The following is a 22,719-nucleotide window of genomic DNA, read 5'->3' on the forward strand; positions in this document are numbered from 1 at the left end:
CCGAACAGGGAAAGGGGCGGGGTTCTGGGAGCACGTGACGAGTGTTGGGTTTCTCGCCCCCCTCCCGTCACGTGATCTGGACCGGTCGCGGCAGCGTCCCGCAAGCTATTAGCCTCCTGCTCCGCGCGCTGCCGGGGTGGCAGCTTCCAGGTGCCTCGTGGCGTGTTCGGGGCAGCAGCGACCCTGCCCCCCGCCGCGGGCCGGGGCTCGGCCGGGCAGGACGCTCCTAGCTCATTTTCAGGTATCCGGTGGGGTGCGGGCGGCTGCGGCTTCCTAGCGCCGGTAACGCGACCGGCGCAGCGCCGCTGCTAACCCGCGGGCGGCCCTGAGCAGGGATATTAACTGGGGGGGGCCCCCCCTCTGTATGCAGCACAAATTAATAGCCCCACCCCCACCCCCCAGGCTGCTCGGGGTCCTAAGCAACAGCTGCTTGGTTTGCGTCTGTCTAGCGCTGGCTGCGGCCCGGCCGCGCTCCGCTCTAGCGGGAGTTTCGGGGTGGAGGGAAAGTCTGGTGTGATGGTGGGGAGAGCGTGGGAAAGGGGGGTGACTGGGCGGGTAGCTGCTGAGGGCAGAGCCTTTGACCCCGGGTTGCTCTGTGTGGGGGCTGGTCCTTGCCTGGTGCCTTGTCTATAGGTCCGGCCTTGGCTGCTCTCCCCAGAGGTGGCTGCATTTCAGCGCTGCTGTGCTACGGCTCCCGCGGGCCGGGACCTGGTTGTTACAGATGCTCCGGAGCGACTCCCGGGCGGGCGCCGCGGTGGAGCAGGTTGAACGGCCTATGTCTGGCGGGTCAGCGCTCGAGGCGCGTTTTCTCTACCTGGGGGTTTGGGTGGGTTGCACCTCCCCCTCCCCCCAAATTTCTGCGGGAGACATGTAAGAGGGGGTGTTTGCTTTGGATCTGAACTAGTTCTTGCTGTTTCTTGGATGCTCCAGTAAAACTTAGGAAAAAGGGGAATGAAAAACAGTCTACAGAGCTTTGTGCTTAAGCTCATGGGTGAGCAAATATCTGTTAATGCACAGGGCTTTTTTTGAGACTGCCACAACAGAAAAAGCAAAACTTGGGTTCGTGTGATATAGTTAACTTAAACCCTGAACTCCATGACATTCAAATTGAAATTAAGGCTGATGTTCTGCCTAGGGCACTGCAGCTATCCTGTATTGTGTAGGTTTCAGAGTAACAGCCTGTTAGTCTGTATTCGCAAAAAGAAAAGGAGTACTTGTGGCACCTTAGAGACTAACCAATTTATTTGAGCATAAGCTTTTGTGAGCTACAGCTCACTTCATCGGATGCATACTGTGGAAAGTATAGAAGATCTTATTATATACACACAAAAAGCATGAAAAAATACCTCCTCCCACCCCAATCTCCTGCTGGTAACAGCTTATCTAAAGTGATCACTCTCCTTACAATGTGTATGATGATCAAGTTGGGCCATTTCCAGCACAAATCCAGGTTATCTCACCCCCCCCCCCCCCAGTTTGTCCTCCACTTCCCTCATTGAACTTTAAGTACTGCCCTTTCTGTTCTCTCCTGCCTCCCACTTTACCTTTCTCTCCATCAAGGACCTCAGTTCTTGAACCCTTCTTTCTTCAGAGAACTCCACAGGATTCTTCAGTACTTGTTAATCCATCTCCATAGATGGATGACATAAATAACTTCTTCACCCTTAAGGGATGAATGTTTTATGATTGCAGTACTCTTAATTTATAAAGGAATAGGCCAGCAATCAAATTGGGATTAGCTGGATGGCATTGCAGAACACTAGTAAGCCAGCTTCTAGCAGAAACCTGAGTAATTCTCCAGTGATTACCTGAAGGAAAGATCAGGAAATACTTAATGTGTCAGAACGCACTACTAGAGGAATACATATAGCACCTTACAGACTAACAAATTTATTTGGGCGTAAACTTTCGTGGGCTAAAACCCACTTCATCAGGCTCCATGCATCTGACAAAAGGGTTTTAGCCCACAAAAGTTTATTCCCAAATAAATTTGTTAGTCTGTAAGGTGCCACAAGGACTCCTTGTTGTTTTTGCTGATACAGATTAACATGGCTACCACTCTGAAACTTGTTACTCTAGGAATGTTTTCTGAAAGGAGTAGGTACTTGATTCAGTACTGAAGAGAGTAAAACTGGTAATTAGTCACAGAAAGGTACTTGACACTAACAACCATGTTATTTTTCTGTGATAGTAATATTATTATTATTTCCAAATTTGAGTAGTAAAGATAATGAAATATGTCATAATTTAGAGTATTGCTGTTGTATAAGATAAAGAAACCATTATATTTACTGTACAGACTCTGAACTGTATTAGCCAGTATTAGAAGCATATAACTTTTTCACCAAAGAGCCCTATAAGAGTGCAGGGTTACAAAAGTCCTGGGAGGTTGTTCCCTTGTTCCTGGTATGCAAGCATCTTAGAATCATAGAAGATTAGGGTTGGAAGAGACCTCAGGAGGTCATCTAGTCCAACCCCCTGCTCAAAGCAGGACAAACCCGAACAAAATCATCCCAGCAGGGCTTTGTCAAGCTAGACCTTAGAAACCTCTAAGGATGGAGATTCCACCATCATAGGATTCTTACTCTAATCCTATGAGCACAGATGCTTTTTAAATGAAATAAGTGTTTGCTTTCTATAGTGCTGGTACTTAGATTGATAACATGCTTGAATTTTTCATTTATGTTGGAAGTTTCCTTCCAGCACTTTTGCTTCCCCTACCAACTATCACAGTGTCTGCTAGCTAAATATTTTTGTTCAGCTCATCCTTCTTTCCTGCTCCATGGAAATAGGGATCTAATTTCTTGAGAAATTTGGACTTTGGACATTTCTGTAATAAGTCTGTCTCTTCAAGTGACATCTCTGATACAGTGGTTGTTGACCACCACCTTCCATCTCTTGCAGTCATGACAGAGTTGTAAAACTTCCACTCAGGTGGGTAATTAAGGTTTTCAGATGCTTTCTAATGTAAACCCTTAGTCTAAGGAACAGGATTTTTTTTTCTCATATAAAGGTTTTTGGGATCCTGCTTTTAAAGAATCTTAATATAGAAGTGAATGCAGAGATGTCATTTATATCATTATAGCTTTCATTGCACATGAAAGGATCCTAACAAATTAAATATAAAAAGAGCCTTGTCTCTCCCTCATATTTACATAGCAGAGGCTAGGAGAAGTCATGGAGTAACACACAAGTTTTTGAAGGAACATAACATAAGAGAGGGGTTATTGCACCGTTCTAAATTTCAGGTAATTGTAAACAAACACCTGTACATTTTGAGAACCAAATCCATCATTGATCTTCTTGGGGAAAAAAATCCATAGAAGGGACAAACAATAAGTTTAAAATTACTTCCTCTGTGTTTAGCCAAATTGAAATAAATGCTGTCTTAGGAGCTGTTTAGGATAATTGGGCTGCTTCAGAAGTAATGATGATTCAGCTAAACAAAAATCAGCATATCGTAGCCATAATACTATATAAAAATGTTTGGCATTCATCATAGTATACTTAAGTACTTTATATAGTTAAAGCTGTTAAAACAGTTATATCTGTTTATAGATAATAACCTAGGATCTAATGCTGACCCCATTTTATTTATCTATCTATCTTGCAGTTACTCAAGGCAAATAGTTAGGAATATTTAATCATTGTAAAATTAACAAACTTCATCTCCAAACTGGTCAGTGGAGGATATTTAAAAATAAAGCAGCAATGTGCAGGGGTTTAAACATATGATTGTATTCTAGTAACTGCCTTTATGGTAAGGCTTATGTTTGGAACACAAAAGAGCCTTAGACCAAACAAGTACACTTGGAAAGAGTATAAATTAGTGGTATAGGAGAAATTGCACACTTTAAAAATATCTGATTCAAATGTCTAATGGCAATCTTTGTGTTCTTATTGCTCTTTCTTTATGTTTAAGTTGCTATTATAAAATGGCAAAAGTAAGAAATGCCAAATGTGTGAGACTGACCCTCTTTAAGCTTGAATTTTCACATTTTTGTTGGTGTATCCCTACTTAATTCTTTTTAAAAATTGGTTAAAAGTTTCAATTACTGCACTTGCTCTTGAGTCCCACTGCCAACTCCTATGGTTTTACAACCAGATTTTCCTGTTTTTGTTTTGTTCTGGGTTTTTAAGATGTTTCTCTCCCCTGTTAATTTATGAAAGACCTATACAACTAGAGGAAACTGACTAAAATTCCGATCCTCCCAGTTTTTCTCTGCAGATGCAGGGCTTTGACTATAGGAACAACTGTTGCAGGATTGGGGTGCAACTGAGGGAAACAGTGGAAGTGGATATACCAACAATACGCTAACAAATGCTCAAAGTATATAAGTTTTAAGACTAGAAATGTTTTTCTCTAAACTTGTTCAGTTTGTCCTCTTGGGTGATGATAGTAAGTACACCATTTTCATGCAGAAGTGTGTTTAAATTGATTGTGTCCTTTTAAGAATAGTTTGATTAATGTTAGGAATAGTTTTAAAAAATCAGTTGAAAGCATTTTGTAAATATTTCTGGCATTGACTTTGCAAGGGGATGGAGAGGGAATCCTAAATGCCCAAATGATCGTTCTCCACATCCGTGACAATTGGCTTGCAAAATTTGCAAAAAGCAAACTAATGAGGAGAATTCATGAGCAGTTCAGTCTTTTCAGATTTGTTCAATCTGTACAAATCTGGATATCTGGTTTTTTGTTTGTTTTTTCCTCCCCAGATGTTAATAAAGATACTGGATTTAGCTTCTTTGATGTTTTTTAAATTTTTTATTTTCAGGGCAATGTGTAAACGCTTCAGCTTTATTCCCCACCAGTCTCCTCCTTTTGTTTGGTGAACACTTTTGTTCATTTGTTTGTGTTTCAGTGGAGCTGAAATTAACATGGCTCTTTGTTTTTGTCCTTGTTTGAGCACTAGTACATTGGATCATTTCAAAGATGTCATCACAGCCCTGGGAATGGGGTTAATGGCCTTATGCTCCTTCTGCTGGCTAGTTCTGCCATAGTGGAACACAAAGCATTGCAGGTCCTGAAAACTCTTATTTTAAATTGTTTGTTTGTCAGTGGATCAGATGACAAGAATGAAAATGGATATTTGGAATCTGGAGGACTTTATCATTGCTTGCCATCAGTTTGATCTTTTGAGAGGGCCTACAAATGAAAATATTAACTTGTTCATATGCTATTTTTCCAGGAATATTTTGGTACAGTAATTTTTAAAATGTGCACTTCAGGTGCGATGCTGAATCTGATACACGGATGAAGTTCAGAATCTTCCTAGATCCTCCTTAAAACTGACCTCTGCCATGATGCCTTCAAATCCTGTCATGTCTGTTTTCACCTGTTGTCTTCTCTTATACTTAGAATATAAGCTCCTCAAGGCAATGACTGTCTTTGTTATGTTTGTATAGTGTTTAGCACAGTGGGCTGAGGCCTCTACGGGTTACCACAATACAAATAAATAATCAAACGTTACATTTCTGATGAAAGTGGACCTGGAAAAGATCACCAAATAGGGTAGTTTTCAGAGTAGCAGCCGTGTTAGTCTGTATTCGCAAAAAGAAAAGGAGTACTTGTCACACCTTAGAGACTAACAAATTTATTTGAGCATAAGCTTTTGTGAGCTACAGCTCACTTCATCGGACGCATTCAGTGGAAAATACAGTGGGGAGATTTATATACATAGAGAACATGAAACAATGGGTGTTACCATACACACTGTAACCAGACTGATCACTTAAGGTGAGCTATTACCAGCAGGAGAGAGGGGGGGTGGGGGGGAACCTTTTGTAGTGATAATCAAGGTGGGCCATTTCTAGCAGTTGACAAGAACATCTGAGGAGCGGTGGAGGGAAGGGATGAATATGGGGAAATAGTTTTACTTTGTGTAATGACCCATCCACTCCCAGTCTCTATTCAAGCCTAAGTTAATTGTATCCAGTTTGCAAATTAATTCCAATTCAGCAGTCTCTCGTTGGAGTCTGTTTTTGAAATTTTTTTTGTTGAAGTATTGCCACTTTTAGGTCTGTAATCGAGTGACCAGAGAGATTGAAGTGTTCTCTGACTGGTTTTTGAATGTTGTAATTCTTGACGTCTGATTTGTGTCCATTTATTCTTTTACATAGAGACTGTCCAGTTTGGCCAATGTACATGGCAGAGGGGCATTGCTGGCACATATCGCATTGGTAGATGCGCAGGTGAACGAGCCTTTGATAGTGTGGCTGATGTGATTAGGCCCTATGATGGTGTCCCCTGAATAGATTATGTGGACACAGTTGGCAACGGGCTTTGTTGCAAGGATAGGTTCCTGGGTTAGTGGTTCTGTTGTGTGGTGTGTGGTTGCTGGTGAGTATTTGCTTCAGGTTGCGGGGCTGTCTGTAAGCAAGGACTGGCCTGTCTCCCAAGATCTGTGAGAGTGATGGGTCATCCTTCAGGATAGGTTGTAGATCCTTGATGATGCGTTGGAGAGGGTTTAGTTGGGGGCTGAAGGTGACGGCTAGTGGCGTTCTGTTGTTTTCTTTGTTGGGCCTGTCCTGTAGTAGGTGACTTCTGGGTACTCATCTGGCTCTGTCAATCTGTTTCTTCACTTCCGCAGGTGGGTATTGTAGTTGTAAGAATGCTTGATAGAGCTCTTGTAGGTGTTTGTCTCTGTCTGAGGGGTTGGAGCAAATGCGGTTGTGTCTTAGAGCTTGGCTGTAGACAATGGATCGTGTGGTATGGTCTGGATGAAAGCTGGAGGCATGTAGGGAGGCATAGCGGTCAGTAGGTTTCTGGTATAGGGTGGTGTTTATATGACCATCGTTTATTAGCACCGTAGTGTCCAGGAAGTGGATCTCTTGTGTGGACTGGTCCAGGCTGAGGTTGATGGTGGGATGGAAATTGTTGAAATCATGGTGGAATTCCTCAAGGGCTTCTTTTCCATGAGTCCAGATGATGAAGATGTCATCAATGTAGCGCAAGTAGAGTAGGGGCGTTAGAGGACGAGAGCTGAGGAAGCGTTGTTCTAAGTCAGCCATAAAAATGTTGGCATACTGTGGGGCCATGCAGGTACCCATAGCAGTGCCACTGATTTGAAGGTAAACGTTGTCCCCAAATGTGAAATAGTTATGGGTGAGGCCAAAGTCACAAAGTTCAGCCACCAGGTTTGCCGTGACATTATCGGGGATACTGTTCCTGATGGCTTGTAGTCCGTCTTTGTGTGGAATCATAGAATCATAGAATATCAGGGTTGGAAGGGACCTCAGGAGGTCATCTAGTCCGACCCCCTGCTCAAAGCAGGACCAATTCCCAATCAAATCATCCCAGCCAAGGCTTTGTCAAGCCTGACCTTAAAAACTTCCAAGGAAGGAGATTCTACCACCTCCCTAGGTAACGCATTCCAGTGTTTCACCACCCTCCTAGTGAAAAAGTTTTTCCTAATATCCAACCTAAACCTCCCCCACTGCAACTTGAGACCATTACTCCTTGTCCTGTCCTCTTCTACCACTGAGAATAGTCTAGAACCATCCTCTCTGGAATCACCTCTCAGGCAGTTGAAAGCAGCTATCAAATCCCCCCTCATTCTTCTCTTCTGCAGACTAAACAATCCCAGTTCCCTCAGCCTCTCCTCATAAGTCATGTGTTCCAGACCCCTAATCATTTTTGTTGCCCTTCGCTGGACTCTCTCCAAGTTATCCACATCCTTCTTGTAGTGTGGGGCCCAAAACTGGACACAGTACTCCAGATGAGGCCTCACCAATGTCGAATAGAGGGGAACAATCACGTCCCTCGATCTGCTTGCTATGCCCCTACTTATACATCCCAAAATGCCATTGGCCTTCTTGGCAACAAGGGCACACTGCTGACTCATATCCAGCTTCTCGTCCACTGTAACCCCTAGGTCCTTTTCCGCAGAACTGCTGCCTAGCCATTCGGTCCCTAGTCTGTAGCTGTGCATTGGGTTCTTCCGTCCTAAGTGCAGGACCCTGCACTTATCCTTATTGAACCGCATCAGGTTTCTTTTGGCCCAATCCTCCAATTTGTCTAGGTCCCTCTGTATCCTATCCCTGCCCTCCAGCGTATCTACCACTCCTCCCAGTTTAGTATCATCCGCAAATTTGCTGAGAGTGCAATCCACACCATCCTCCAGATCATTTATGAAGATATTGAACAAAACCGGCCCCAGGACCGACCCTTGGGGCACTCCACTTGACACCGGCTGCCAACTAGACATGGAGCCATTGATCACTACCCGTTGAGCCCGACAATCTAGCCAACTTTCTACCCACCTTATAGTACATTGATCCAGCCCATACTTCTTTAACTTGCTGACAAGAATACTGTGGGAGACCGTGTCAAAAGCTTTGCTAAAGTCAAGAAACAATACATCCACTGCTTTCCCTTCATCCACAGAATCAGTAATCTCATCATAGAAGGCGATTAGATTAGTCAGGCATGACCTTCCCTTGGTGAATCCATGCTGACTGTTCCTGATCACTTTCCTCTCATGTAAGTGCTTCAGGATTGATTCCTTGAGGACCTGCTCCATGATTTTTCCGGGGACTGAGGTGAGGCTGACCGGCCTGTAGTTCCCAGGATCCTCCTTCTTCCCTTTTTTAAAGATTGGCACTACATTAGCCTTTTTCCAGTCATCTGGGACTTCCCCCGTTCGCCACGAGTTTTCAAAGATAATGGCCAATGGCTCTGCAATCACATCCGCCAATTCCTTTAGCACTCTCGGATGCAACTCGTCTGGCTCCATGGACTTGTGCACGTCCAGCTTTTCTAAATAGTACCTAACCACCACTTTCTCCACAGAGGGCTGGCCATCTACTCCCCATGTTGCGATGCCCAGCGCAGCAGTCTGGGAGCTGTCCTTGTTAGTGAAGACAGAGGCAAAAAAAGCATTGAGCACATTAGCTTTTTCCACATCCTCTGTCACTAGGTTGCCTCCCTCATTCAGTAAGGGGCCCACACTTTCCTTGGCTTTCTTCTTGTTGCCAACATACCTGAAGAAACCCTTCTTGTTACTCTTGACATCTCTTGCTAGCTGCAGTTCCAGGCGGAATGTTGGTGTAGAGGGCTTCTACATCCATAGTGGCTAGCATGGTGTTTTCTGGTACTCTGGTTACAGCGTGTATGGTAACACCCATTGTTTCATGTTCTCTATGTACATAAATCTCCCCACTGTATTTTCCACTGAATGCATCTGATGAAGTGAGCTGTAGCTCACGAACGCTTATGCTCAAATAAATGTTAGTCTCTAAGGTGCCACAAGTACTCCTTTTCTTTTTGTAAATAAGGTAGTGTTATCCTGTTCCACAGTTTGTCGTAGTATGGATGGATTCTGAAGGATGCGCATTCATCCCTATGCTTTCATAGCTGTGTAGTTTCCTCTGGGCTGTTCCTGCAAAAATAAAAATAATAAATGATTTACGCAAAGAGCCTTGCACAGGAATCTGAGTTTGTATTTAGAACATGGTGAGGGGTGGGACAAAAATAATATATTGCAAATTGTCTACATAGAACATAGGAACGGCCATACTGAGTCAGACTAAAGGGCCATCAAGCCCAGTATCCTGTTCTCTGACAGTGGCCAATGGCAGGTGCCTCAAGGGGAGTGAACAGACAGGTAATCATCAAGTGATCCGTGCCCTGTCACCCAATCCTAGCTTCTGGCAAACAGAGGCTAGGGACACCAACTAGTTCCTGGAAGGTTTGCTTCACCCACTGTCAGAGGATTCAGAAACTAAGTGGGACATTGCTTTGATAACAGGCGTAACTATAAGCTAACATCTTTCCAAAACAAGTTTTTATTCCCCTGTATGGAAGTTTTATACTATCTTTAGCGAAAAGGGTGGACCTGTGACCAGGTTGGGAATTAATTTTCCTTCAACAACAGAGGAACTTGTAGCGTACAACTAACAGAATCTAAAACAGTTGGGTGCTCTTAAAGCTGACAAAGCAGTAGGTCAGATATTGTGAAATAATGAGCTTTAAAGGAAGTTTGATTAATTTAGGCTTAATCAAAAACAAAAAGAGCCCCTGACATTAATGTAAAAAATTCCAATTCATAACAAAATATTGTAGCAAACTGCACCATCTACTGGCAATAGCTAACCACTGCAGTGACGTGGGTGTGGGAAACCCACCATAATAAGCAGTACTGTACTCTCTTATCACCTAGCAGGCAGGAAGCAGTTAACTAGGACATCTGTAAATTTTTAATTGGTCACTATATTTCAGAGAGATTTGAGGGTTGTGAATTGGTAAACACAATTTCATTATAGCAAATGGTCAAGAAAGAAACTAGAAAATTATAGGCAAAGGACTCATTTGTGTTGGGAGGGAAAAAAGAATTCTTGAAACTATTTTAAGAAGTATAATGGTAAGCCTTGGACAATCACACTTTTAGAGAGAGGGAATTCATATTTGAATAACCTGCTGGAGTTCTTGTTAAATACTACCACTATGGATGAGAAATGCAGGGACTCTAATGGAGCTAGATTTTTTTTTTTTTTTTTTTTCCGGAAAAGCATTTGACAAGATCCCATGTCAGAGATCCGTGGATAAAATCAGATTATATGATGTGGAATAGAAAACTAGACTGCAGATCAAGAGAAAAGAGAACCAGTTTTTTGTTTGTTACCCACAAAAGCTTATGCCCAAATAAATTTGTTAGTCTTTAAGGTGCCACCGGACTCCTTGTTGAGTAACGTATGGTATCTTTCTTGCTTGAGATGCTCAAGTGGGGTACATAAGGAGTCCATTTTAGAACACTGTTCCCAACATATATAGTAAAATGTGCTATTAACCATAATTGCCTATCTTAATGGCCAGTGAATTTTTAGTCCTCCTGAGAGTGCATGTTAGTCACACTGGTGTCTTCAGTTACTTGCTACAGTAGCCAGAAAAGAAATATCCATGTTAATAGATTTCACTCTAAAATAAATGTTTTAAAATGAGACTTCCAAATTTGCAGTTAATGTTAGGAGTGCTACAGTTAATAAACAAACAATGTAGCTGTTCTTTAAAATATTTTGATCATATAGGTGGTAGCACCATTAGATGGTAAATAAATTGGTCACTTGTAAAAATATTAAGTATCGGAGCAAGGAGCTAGACAAAGGCTTAGTCTGCACTTAAAAATTAGAAGAAAAATATCACACCATGAGCACCATAGTTAGCTCAACCTAACCCCCAATGTAGATGCAGCTAGGTCAACAGAAGAATTCTTCTGTTCAGCTAGCTACTGCCTCTTGGAAAGGTGGATTAATTATATCAATGGCGAAACCCCTTCCCTCGTAGCTGCAGCTGTTGTGTTTGTAGTTTAGAGGTAGCCTTAAAATATAAAGGCTGCTAAGAGGTGAACTGACAAAACAGTGGACAATCAATCCTGGACATGCAAGGTGAATCTGAAGTTTCACTGAGCCCAGATACCTTTCTTAGCTATTGTGTAAAAAGTTGATCTCAAGGGATTCCTTCTACTCTTGAAAATAATAGGCAGACTTAGCTTTAATTTCATTCCATGACAAATCTGTTTGTAACCTCTTTTCCATAGCACTTTGCATCTTTGAGTAGATTTGAGGTCTTGTATTACTCAAGCTTGTCTGTATTCCTATAGTGTTCGCCTCCAGTCTTTTTTTACTTCTGTGTGCCAAATAGAGTGTGCACAAGAGCCTATCTCTTGAATCATGTGGGTCGTTAGTCTGCAAATATGCCAAGTAAACTCAGAGGTCAGCCATGAATTCCTAGGAATTGTAAGGGTATGCATTGCAGAAAAAGACCTGTGGCAGCAAGCCTCTGCGTCTGGATCAGCTCTCGTGCTACTGTGCTTAAAATAGCAGTGTAGACATTCGGGCTTGGGCTGGAGCCTGAGCTCCAATACCCTCATTTCCTCTCCTTTCCCCCACCCCTCTCCTTCCCCACTGGGTTTCGGAGCTCATCCCCAGCCCAAACATTTACACTGCTGTTTTTAGCCGGGTAGTGGTGAGCTTGAGTCAGTTGACCGGGATTTAGAGACTTGCTGCCTTGAGTTTTTGTTTTTGTTTTTTGCAATTTAGACGTACTTTCATAGACCACCATTTCATAGAAAGCAACATGTTCTGGGTTGAAATTATGTTTGTTGCTGTGAGCTTTATAACTCAAATACATTTAAAGGTAGTAACTCATCTACTGAAGAAAGTTTTTAACAAAAAAAAAAGAAAAAGAAAAAAAAGCTTTCCTAATGGCTTGTCAATGGAATGTACATGATTGCCAAATCTATGCATGTAGGAGGAAATCCTAATAGATTAAGGCCAGAAGAATCTTTTATGATTATCTAGTCAGACCTCCTGAATAACAGCAGTGAACCCAGCATTCCTGACTCAAAATCCTCTGAGCAAGCGAGTTGATCATGTTCCTCTCCCAAAGCTTGTTGCTGAATTAAAATTTGTCTATCAGTCCTAAAGCACTTATAGTGTAAAACAGTGGTTTTCAAACTTTTTTTTTCTGGTGACCCAGTTGAAAATTGTTGATGCCCACAACCCAACAGAGCTGGGGATGAGGGGTTTAGGGTGTGGGAGGGGCTCAGGGCTGGGGAAGAGGGTTGGGGTGAGGCTCTGGGGTGGGGCTGGGAATGAGGGGTTCAGGGTGTGGGAGGGGGCTCTGGGCTTGGGTTGGGGTGTGGGAGGGAGTCAGGACTTTCAGCTGGGGGTGCAGGCTCTGGGTCGGGGCTGGGGATTTTGGGGTGCAGGAAGGGGCAGGGGATTGGGGCATGGGGTTGGGGCATGGGCTTAACTTGGGTGGCTCCCGGTCAGCGGCGCAGTTGGGGTGCTAAGGCAGGGTTCCTGCCTGTCCTGGCACCGCGGACCGCACTGCGCTACAGAAGCGGCCAGCAGCAGGTCTGGCTCCTAGGTGGAGGTGCACAAGCGGCTCCGCGTGGCTCTAGGTCACAGACACCTCGCCCCCTGCCTGCCCCAGCATCCAATGGGAGTGTAGAGCTGGTGCTCGGGGCTGGGCAGTGTGCAGAGCCCCATGGGCACCCCGCCCCCCCACCTAGGAGCTGGACCTGCTCCTGGCTGCTTCCGGGGTTCAGTGCAGTGTCAAAACAGGTAGGGACTAGCCTGCCTTAGCTGGGCAGCACCGCCGACAGGACTTTTAATGGCCTGGTTGGCGGTGCTGACCAGAGCCGCCGCGACCCAGTGTCTTACAGTACTGGGTCGTGACCCGCAGTTTGAAAACCACGGGTGTAAAAGTCCTATATATAATTGTTTGGTTGCCATTTTGTATCTAGCAGGAGCTGCTTCTTTAGTTGGGAGCAAATACAAATAGCATATCCTCTGCAGCTGGAGAGGTCTAAGAGATACGTTATCCTCTGAATAGACCTTTGCCCTTTTCACATAGAGTAAACAGGATGTTGGACTGCAATGGTAGAGGAATTCAGTATAAATCAAAGGTGATGGTTTACAAGAGAGCGTGATTCTAAGTATGGTGCTGTGTGTGCAGTCTAGGTTAAAGATTTGTCGAAGCTGGTAAACCATTCTGAGGGTTTTTAGATCTTGGCAACTAACTAGCTTCCAATAGATAATTGTTACTGATTAAGAGAGTCTAAATGCAAGCTCATTGTTTAGCTGTGTAAATTACAATAATGTGTAGGTCTGTCTGGTGTTTAGTTTTGAAAGAACTTTGTAAACAAGCTTTTGTGGAATGAGTAACTATACAGAGACTATATACACTTGAAATCTAGGTCACAGTTTTCAGATATGGTAGCCTAGAGTTAGGCTCCTAAATCCATATGTGGGCACCTATGTTATTTTTTCAAGAGTGCTGAGTGTCTAGCAGCCTCCTCTTGGGTGCTCAGTGCTCTTGAAAATGAGGTGGATGCCTTAGTATGAATTTAGGAGTCTCACTTTAGGCTACTATTTTTGAAAAATCTTTGCTGTAGTCAACTTTTAAAAAATGAATTAAAAGTAGTTTCAGGTACTAAATTTGCTGCTGAGAGGTTTGCCAACTTCTGCCTTTTTTTAAAAAAGGTAGGAAAACAGTTAAATGTGTATATTCCTGTTACTGCGTGAAGATCCAGGAACACAAAAGGAGGAACTGAGTATACTGAAAGTACGGTCAAATGCACAAAGTAAACAAATAAAATAAACACAACTTTTTTGCTCTCTTATAATTTTAGGTGGTGGTTGCATTATTAGTCACTTTTTTAACCTGATGTTGGAGATGTCCCTTTAAAACAAGTACATGAATACTTATGATTTTATAGCCTTTAAATATCTTGTCAAAGATTTAGAGATAAGGTTGTCATGGTTTCATAGCTTTTTTTACATTAAAAACAATAAAAACTATTTACAGTAAGAAAAGGAGTACTTGTGGCACCTTAGACACTAACCAATTTATTTGAGCATGAGCTTTCGTGAGCTACAGCTCACTTCATCAGATGCATACTGTGGAAAGCGTAGAAGATCTTTTTATACACACAAAGCATGAAAAAATACCTCCCCCCACCCCACTCTCCTGCTGGTAATAGCTTATGTAAAGTGATCACTCTCCTTACAATGTGTATGATAATCAAGGTGGGCCATTTCCAGCACAAATCCAAGGTTTAACAAGAACGTCTGAGGGGAGGGGGGAGGAAAAAACAAGGGGAAATAGGTTACCTTGCATAATGACTTAGAATCATAGAATATCAGGGTTGGAAGGGACCCCAGAAGGTCATCTAGTCCAACCCCCTGCTCGAAGCAGGACCAATTCCCAGTTAAATCATCCCAGCCAGGGCTTTGTCAAGCCTGACCTTAAAAACCTCTAAGGAAGGAGATTCTACCACCTCCCTAGGTAACGCATTCCAGTGTTTCACCACCCTCTTAGTGAAAAAGTTTTTCCTAATATCCAATCTAAACCTCCCCCATTGCAACTTGAGACCATTACTCCTCGTTCTGTCATCTGCTACCATTGAGAACAGTCTAGAGCCATCCTCTTTGGAACCCCCTTTCAGGTAGTTGAAAGCAGCTATCAAATCCCCCCTCATTCTTCTCTTCTGCAGACTAAACAATCCCAGCTCCCTCAGCCTCTCCTCATAAGTCATGTGCTCTAGACCCCTAATCATTTTTGTTGCCCTTCGCTGGACTCTCTCCAATTTATCCACATCCTTCTTGTAGTGTGGGGCCCAAAACTGGACACAGTACTCCAGATGAGGCCTCACCAGTGTCGAATAGAGGGGAACGATCACATCCCTCGATCTGCTGGCTATGCCCCTACTTATACATCCCAAAATGCCATTGGCCTTCTTGGCAACAAGGGCACACTGTTGACTCATATCCAGCTTCTCGTCCACTGTCACCCCTAGGTCCTTTTCCGCAGAACTGCTGCCTAGCCATTCGGTCCCTAGTCTGTAGCGGTGCATTGGATTCTTCCATCCTAAGTGCAGGACCCTGCACTTATCCTTATTGAACCTCATCAGATTTCTTTTGGCCCAATCCTCCAATTTGTCTAGGTCCTTCTGTATCCTATCCCTCCCCTCCAGCGTATCTACCACTCCTCCCAGTTTAGTATCATCTGCAAATTTGCTGAGAGTGCAATCCACACCATCCTCCAGATCATTTATGAAGATATTGAACAAAACCGGCCCCAGGACCGACCCCTGGGGCACTCCACTTGACACCGGCTGCCAACTAGACATGGAGCCATTTATCACTACCCGTTGAGCCCGACAATCTAGCCAGCTTTCTACCCACCTTATAGTGCATTCATCCAGCCCATACTTCTTTAACTTGCTGACAAGAATACTGTGGGAGACCGTGTCAAAAGCTTTGCTAAAGTCAAGAAACAATACATCCACTGCTTTCCCTTCATCCACAGAACCAGTAATCTCATCATAAAAGGCGATTAGATTAGTCAGGCATGACCTTCCCTTGGTGAATCCATGCTGACTGTTCCTGATCACTTTCCTCTCATGTAAGTGCTTCAGGATTGATTCTTTGAGGACCTGCTCCATGATTTTTCCAGGGACTGAGGTGAGGCTGACCGGCCTGTAGTTCCCAGGATCCTCCTTCTTCCCATTTTTAAAAGATTGGCACTACATTAGCCTTTTTCCAGTCATCCGGGACTTCCCCCGTTCGCCACGAGTTTTCAAAGATAATGGCCAATGGCTCTGCAATCACAGCCGCCAATTCCTTCAGCACTCTCGGATGTAACTCGTCCGGCCCCATGGACTTGTGCACGTCCAGCTTTTCTAAATAGTCCCTAACCACCTCTATCTCCACAGAGGGCTGGCCATCTCTTCCCCATTCTGTGATGCCCAGCGCAGCAGTCTGGGAGCTGACCTTGTTAGTGAAAACAGAGGCAAAAAAAGCATTGAGTACATTAGCTTTTTCCACATCCTCTGTCACTAGGTTGCCTCCCTCATTCAGTAAGGGGCCCACACTTTCCTTGGCTTTCTTCTTGTTGCCAACATACCTGAAGAAACCCTTCTTGTTACTCTTGACATCTCTTGCTAGCTGCAGCTCCAGGTGCGATTTGGCCCTCCTTATATCTTTCCTACATGCCCGAGCAATATTTTTATACTCTTCCCTGGTCATATGTCCAACCTTCCACTTCTTGTAAGCTTCTTTTTTATGTTTAAGATCCGCTAGGATTTCACCATTAAGCCAAGCTGGTCGCTTGCCATGTTTACTATTCTTTCGACTCATCGGGATGGTTTGTCCCTGTAACCTCAACAGGGATTCCTTGAAATCCAGCCAGCTCTCCTGGACTCCCTTCCCCTTCATGATAGTCCCCCAGGGGATCCTACCCATCCGTTCCCTGAGGGAGTCGAAGTCTGCTTTCCTGAAGTCCAGGGTCCGTATCCTGCTGCTTACCTTTCTTCCCTGCGTCAGGATCCTGAACTCAACCAACTCATGGTCACTGCCTCCCAGATTCCCATCCACTTTTGCTTCCCCCACTAATTCTACCCGGTTTGTGAGCAGCAGGTCAAGAAAAGCTCCCCCCCTAGTTGGCTCCCCTAGCACTTGCGCCAGAAAATTGTCCCCTACGCTTTCCAAAAACTTCCTGGATTGTCTATTCACCGCTGTATTGCTCTCCCAGCAGATATCAGGAAAATTAAAGTCACCCATGAGAATCAGGGCATGCGATCTAGTAGCTTCCGTGAGTTGCCGGAAGAAAGCCTCATCCACCTCATCCCCCTGGTCCGGTGGTCTATAGCAGACTCCCACCACTACATCACTCTTGTTGCACACACTTCTAAACTTAATCCAGAGACACTCAGGTTTTTCCACAGTTTCGTACCGGAGCTCTGAGCAGTCATACTGCTCCCTTACATACAGTGCTACTCCCCCACCTTTTCTGCCCTGCCTGTCCTTCCTGAACAGTTTATAACCATCCATGACTGTACTCCAGTCATGTGAGTTATCCCACCAAGTCTCTGTTATTCCAATCACGTCATAGTTCCTTGACATCACCAGGACCTCCAGTTCTCCCTGCTTGTTTCCAAGGCTTTGTGCATTTGTATATAAGCACTTGAGATAACCTGTTGATCGCCCCTCATTCCCAGTATGAGGCAGGAGCCCTCCCCTCACAGACATTCCTGCCTGTGCTTCCTCCCGGTATCCCGCTTTCCCACTTACCTCAGGGCTTTGGTCTCCTTCCCCCGGTGAACCTAGTTTAAAGCCCTCCTCACTAAGTTAGCCAGCCTGCTGGCAAAGATGCTCTTCCCTCTCTTCGTAAGATGGAGCCCGTCTCTGCCCAGCACTCCTCCTTCATGGAACACCATCCCATGGTCAAAGAATCCAAAGCCTTCTCTCCGACACCACCTGCGTAGCCATTCGTTGACTTCCACGATTCGACGGTCCCTACCCAGGCCTTTTCCTTCCACGGGGAGGATGGACGAGAAGACCACTTGCGCCTCCAACTCCTTTATCCTTCTTCCCAGAGCCACTCCCAGTAACTATTCAAGCCTAAGTTAATTGTATCCAATTTGCAAATGAATTCCAATTCAACAGTCTCTCGCTGGAGTCTGGTTTTGAAGTTTTTTTTGTTGTAATATCGCAACTTTCATGTCTGTAATCGCGTGACCAGAGAGATTGAAGTGTTCTCCGACTGGTTTATGAATGTTATAATTCTTGACATCTGATTTGTGTCCATTTATTCTTTTACGTAGAGACTGTCCAATCTGACCGATGTACATGGCAGAGGGGCATTGCTGGCACATGATGGCATATATCACATTGGTGGATGTGCAGGTGAACGAGCCTCTGATAGTGTGGCTGATGTTATTAGGCCCTGTGATGGTGTCCCCTGAATAGATATGTGGGCACAGTTGGCAACGGGCTTTGTTGCAAGGATAGGTTCCTGGGTTAGTGGTTCTGTTGTGTGGTATGTGGTTGCTGGTGAGTATTTGCTTCAGGTTGGGGGGGCTGTCTGTAGGCAAGGACTGGCCTGTCTCCCAAGATTTGTGAGTGTGTTGGGTCATCCTTCAGGATAGGTTGTAGATCCTTAATAATGCGTTGGAGGGGTTTTAGTCGGGGGCTGAAGGTGACGGCTAGTGGCGTTCTGTTATTTTCTTCGTTAGGCCTGTCCTGTAGTAGGTGACTTCTGGGTACTCTTCTGGCTCTATCAATCTGTTTCTTCACTTCCGCAGGTGGGTATTGTAGTTGTAAGAATGCTTGATAGAGATCTTGTAGGTGTTTGCTCCAACCTGTCAGACAGAGACAAATGCGGTTGTATTGCAGAGCTTGGCTGTAGAGAATGGATCGTGTGGTGTGGTCAGGGTGAAAGCTGGAGGCATGTAGGTAGGAATAGCGGTCAGTAGGTTTCCGGTATAGGGTGGTGTTTATGTGACCATCGTTTATTAGCACTGTAGTGTCCAGGAAGTGGATCTCTTGTGTGGACTGGACCAGGCTGAGGTTGATGGTGGGATGGAAATTGTTGAAATCATGGTGGAATTCCTCAAGGGCTTCTTTTCCATGGGTCCAGATGATGATGTCATCAATGTAGCGCAAGTAGAGTAGGGGCATTAGGGGACGAGAGCTGAGGAAGCGTTGTTCTAAGTCAGCCATAAAAATGTTGGCATACTGTGGGGCCATGCAGGTACCCATGGCAGTGCCGCTGATTTGAAGGTATACATTGTCCCCAAATGTAAAATAGTTATGGGTAAGGACAAAGTCACAAAGTTCAGCCACCAGGTTAGCTGTGACGTTATCGGGGATAGCGTTCTTGACGGCTTGTAGTCCATCTTTGTGTGGAATGTTGGTGTAGAGGGCTTCTACATCCATAGTGGCCAGGATGGTGTTATCAGGAAGATCACTGATGGATTGTAGTTTCCTCAGGAAGTCAGTGGTGTCTTGAAGGTAGCTGGGAGTGCTGGTAGCATAGGGCCTGAGGAGCGAGTCTACATAGCCATACAATCCTGCTGTCAGGGTGCCAATGCCTGAGATGATGGGGCGTCCAGGATTTCCAGGTTTATGGATCTTGGATAGTAGATATCTTTCCCTGCAGAACCACCTGATCAACATCCTCTACAGCAAACCGGGAAAATTAAAGAATGAGCTCTCAAAAATGGATACTCTCATAAAAAACCAACCTTCCACACAAACTTCCTCGTGGCTGGACTTTACTAAAAGAAGATCCACTTCCTGGACACTACAGTGCTAATAAACGATGGTTACATAACCACCACCCTATACCGGAAACCTACTGACCGCTATTCCTACCTACATGCCTCCAGCTTTCACCCTGACCACACCACACGATCCATCGTCTACAGCCAAGCTCTGCGATACAACCGCATTTGCTCCAACCCCTCAGACAGAGACAAACACCTACAAGATCTCTATCAAGCATTCTTACAACTACAATACCCACCTGCGGAAGTGAAGAAACAGATTGATAGAGTCAGAAGAGTTCCCAGAAGTCACCTACTACAGGACAGGCCTAACAAAGAAAATAACAGAAAGCCACTAGCTGTCACCTTCAGCCCCCGACTAAAACCCCTCCAACGCATTATTAAGGATCTACAACCTATCCTGAAGGATGACCCAACACACTCACAAATCTTGGGAGACAGGCCAGTCCTTGCCTACAGACAGCCCCCCAACCTGAAGCAAATACTCACCAGCAACCACATACCACACAACAGAACCACTAACCCAGGAACCTATCCTTGCAAGAAAGCCCGTTGCCAGCTGTGCCCACATATCTATTCAGGGGACACCATCATAGGGCCTAATAACATCAGCCACACTATCAGAGGCTCGTTCACCTGCACATCCACTGATGTGATATATGCCATCATGTGCCAGCAATGCCCCTCTGCCATGTACATTGGTCAGACTGGACAGTCTCTACGTAAAAGAATAAATGGACACAAATCAGATGTCAAGAATTATAACATTCATAAACCAGTCGGAGAACACTTCAATCTCTCTGGTCACGCGATTACAGACATGAAAGTTGCGATATTACAACAAAAAAAACTTCAAAACCAGACTCCAGCGAGAGACTGTTGAATTGGAATTCATTTGCAAATTGGATACAGTTAACTTAGGTTACCTTGCATAATGACTTAGCCACTCCCAGTCTCTATTCAAGCCTATTTCCCCTTGTTTTTTCCTCCCCCCCCCCCCCCCGACGTTCTTGTTAAACCTTGTATTTGTGCTGGAAATGGCCCACCTTGATTATCATACACATTGTAAGGAGAGTGATCACTTTACATAAGCTATTACCAGCAGGAGAGTGGGGTGGGGGGAGGTATTTTTTCATGCTTTGTGTGTATAAAAAGATCTTCTACGCTTTCCACAGTATGCATCCGATGAAGTGAGCTGTAGCTCATGAAAGCTTATGCTCAAATAAATTGGTTAGTGTCTAAGGTGCCACAAGTACTCCTTTTCTGTTTACAGTAACTGAGTGTTGAAACTTGTCCTGTGCATTGCTCTGCAGCTTAGGGTCACAGTTTACCTAGGATGTCCGCTTATTTAGGACTTACCTGCATTAAAGAATTCCACCGAAACATTTCCATTGGTTCAGCTGCATTGATGAGAGCCCTCCCTGTAGGTAAGGTAAGGATGCCAGAAGCTACCATCAGTGCCAAACTAGCTCCTGCAGCTGAACTGAGAGTATCCTCAATGGAGAACTTGTTGGTAAAATTCTGTATCATAAATGTGGCCTTTGACTCGCTGTCTCTCAAGCTAAGTAGACAAAGGGGAAGCAAAGTCTCTCGGATTTGAAGGGACAAGCCCAAGGTCACACAGTGCTTCAGTGGCAGAGTGGGTCTTGTTAGGTTTTTAAAAGTTTTATGAACTGTCTGGTCAGGGTGGTAGATGACACTTGCATTCCTAACTACTGAACTACTTATATGCATCTGCTTTTCATTCTTTCTTCCATTTTGAGCCTACAAAAGGACCTCTGGACAAAGCAGGCTCTTCGGTGTGGGCCTTCTCTTACATTTAAGTTAATGTAATTTTCCTTTCCAAATCTTGAGGATTTTTTGAGGTTTTGCAGTAAACTAACTCTGGTAAGAAGAGTTTGCCTAAGATGACTGTAAACACAGAATGAAGCACAATGGTATTGTTGACGCTGAGCATTCAGATATTGTGTCTCGCCCCAAACAATCATGACATTTAAAAAAAGGGGTTCTTTGTTTTTCAAGCATTTAGTCTTGGGTCTCATTTTCAGTCTTTCCTGCACAACCATGCAGGCTAGCAACTTTCATCTTAAGCTGAGATTCTCATGTAATAGCTTGACTCAAGAATGTGGGGCTTTAAGAAAAACACCTAAAATTGTGAGATTTCGCAACATCCAGAATAAACTTCTCAGATTTGTATTTTGGTACTTGACCATGTGCTAAAGTCATAAACAGCCAGTCCAAATAATTTACGTGACTTGGCTTATAGTGTTAATCTCATGTGAAAGTAATTTTTAGGTTTTATATAGTACTTCATTGTGTAGTGTTCTGAACATTTAACTCTTCATTCTCCACGTGGCAGAGGCAAGTGTATTCCCCCATTTTACAACCACATATGTCTTTAATTCTGAGTACCATCAACTTCTGTCACTCTGGCTTCTGATTAGGAATAGTCTTCCTGAGTCGGAGTAGTTGGTAGTTGATGTGTTTAATCTGCACAGGCAGACCCACCGACTCCATTGAGGCTCCATACAGATACAGGGGTCCGCTCACTCAGAGTGACTTCCTGGATCAGAACTCTAGTTGATAACTGAGAGCTGCACAGTTGTGAAACTTTTGTGATGGACTGTAATCAACAAGACTGCATTTAACAGAATGCAGCTACGCAATCTGATTTAGTGTGATTTTTTTGGGGGGGAAGGGGGACATAATCTCATGTTTTTATTGTAGGCTGAGCTTGTAGTGCCAGCTGTAGTTAAGGTTGCCTAATACTTGCCATTATAAGAACTTGTTTTCAGTTGCTTGTAACTCTTGCAGACTTTAACTGTTCATTGAATTTTTGAAAAATTTCAGCTAGAGCAGTTAATTCATTTCCAAGTGTGAGTTGAGCAAACAATGTGTCTCTCCGTAATACTGGAAAAAAATGCTTAAATCCATTTCATTGAGAAGCTCTGGCACTTCTTTGTGTTGGAGTAGAGACATAAAATTTGGCAGTGAGATTGTGTGGTGTCAGGGGAGGTGCCTTTTCTTCAAGTGTCCTGAACATATTTACACTCTTGAGTTGCACTGACAGCTTGGACAGTGCAGTGTTCTGGGTGTAGTACGGGTTAGAATGTTCACAAACCCCTCCTGCACCCTTAATGTTCTA

The 22,719-nt window shown here is 44.2% G+C and overlaps 1 protein-coding gene across 3 annotated transcripts in view; it reads left to right on the plus strand.

Moving 5' to 3' along the window:
* The first annotated feature begins 43 nt into the window (after window positions 1-43).
* RCBTB1 (RCC1 and BTB domain containing protein 1) overlaps window positions 44-22,719 on the plus strand; it is a 56,616-nt gene continuing 33,940 nt past the window's right edge. For 2 of the 3 annotated variants that reach the window (XM_074960528.1, XM_074960519.1), the window contains exon 1: window positions 44-241. The gene's annotated coding sequence lies outside the window, so the exon portion shown is untranslated. Of the gene's footprint in view, window positions 242-2,913; window positions 2,935-22,719 lie in introns of those variants that run through there. The other variant, XM_074960537.1, reaches the window with a different exon arrangement.

The sequence above is a fragment of the Natator depressus genome, chromosome 1 (assembly GCF_965152275.1).
Source record: "Natator depressus isolate rNatDep1 chromosome 1, rNatDep2.hap1, whole genome shotgun sequence".
In the NCBI taxonomy this organism is placed as follows: domain Eukaryota; kingdom Metazoa; phylum Chordata; order Testudines; family Cheloniidae; genus Natator; species Natator depressus.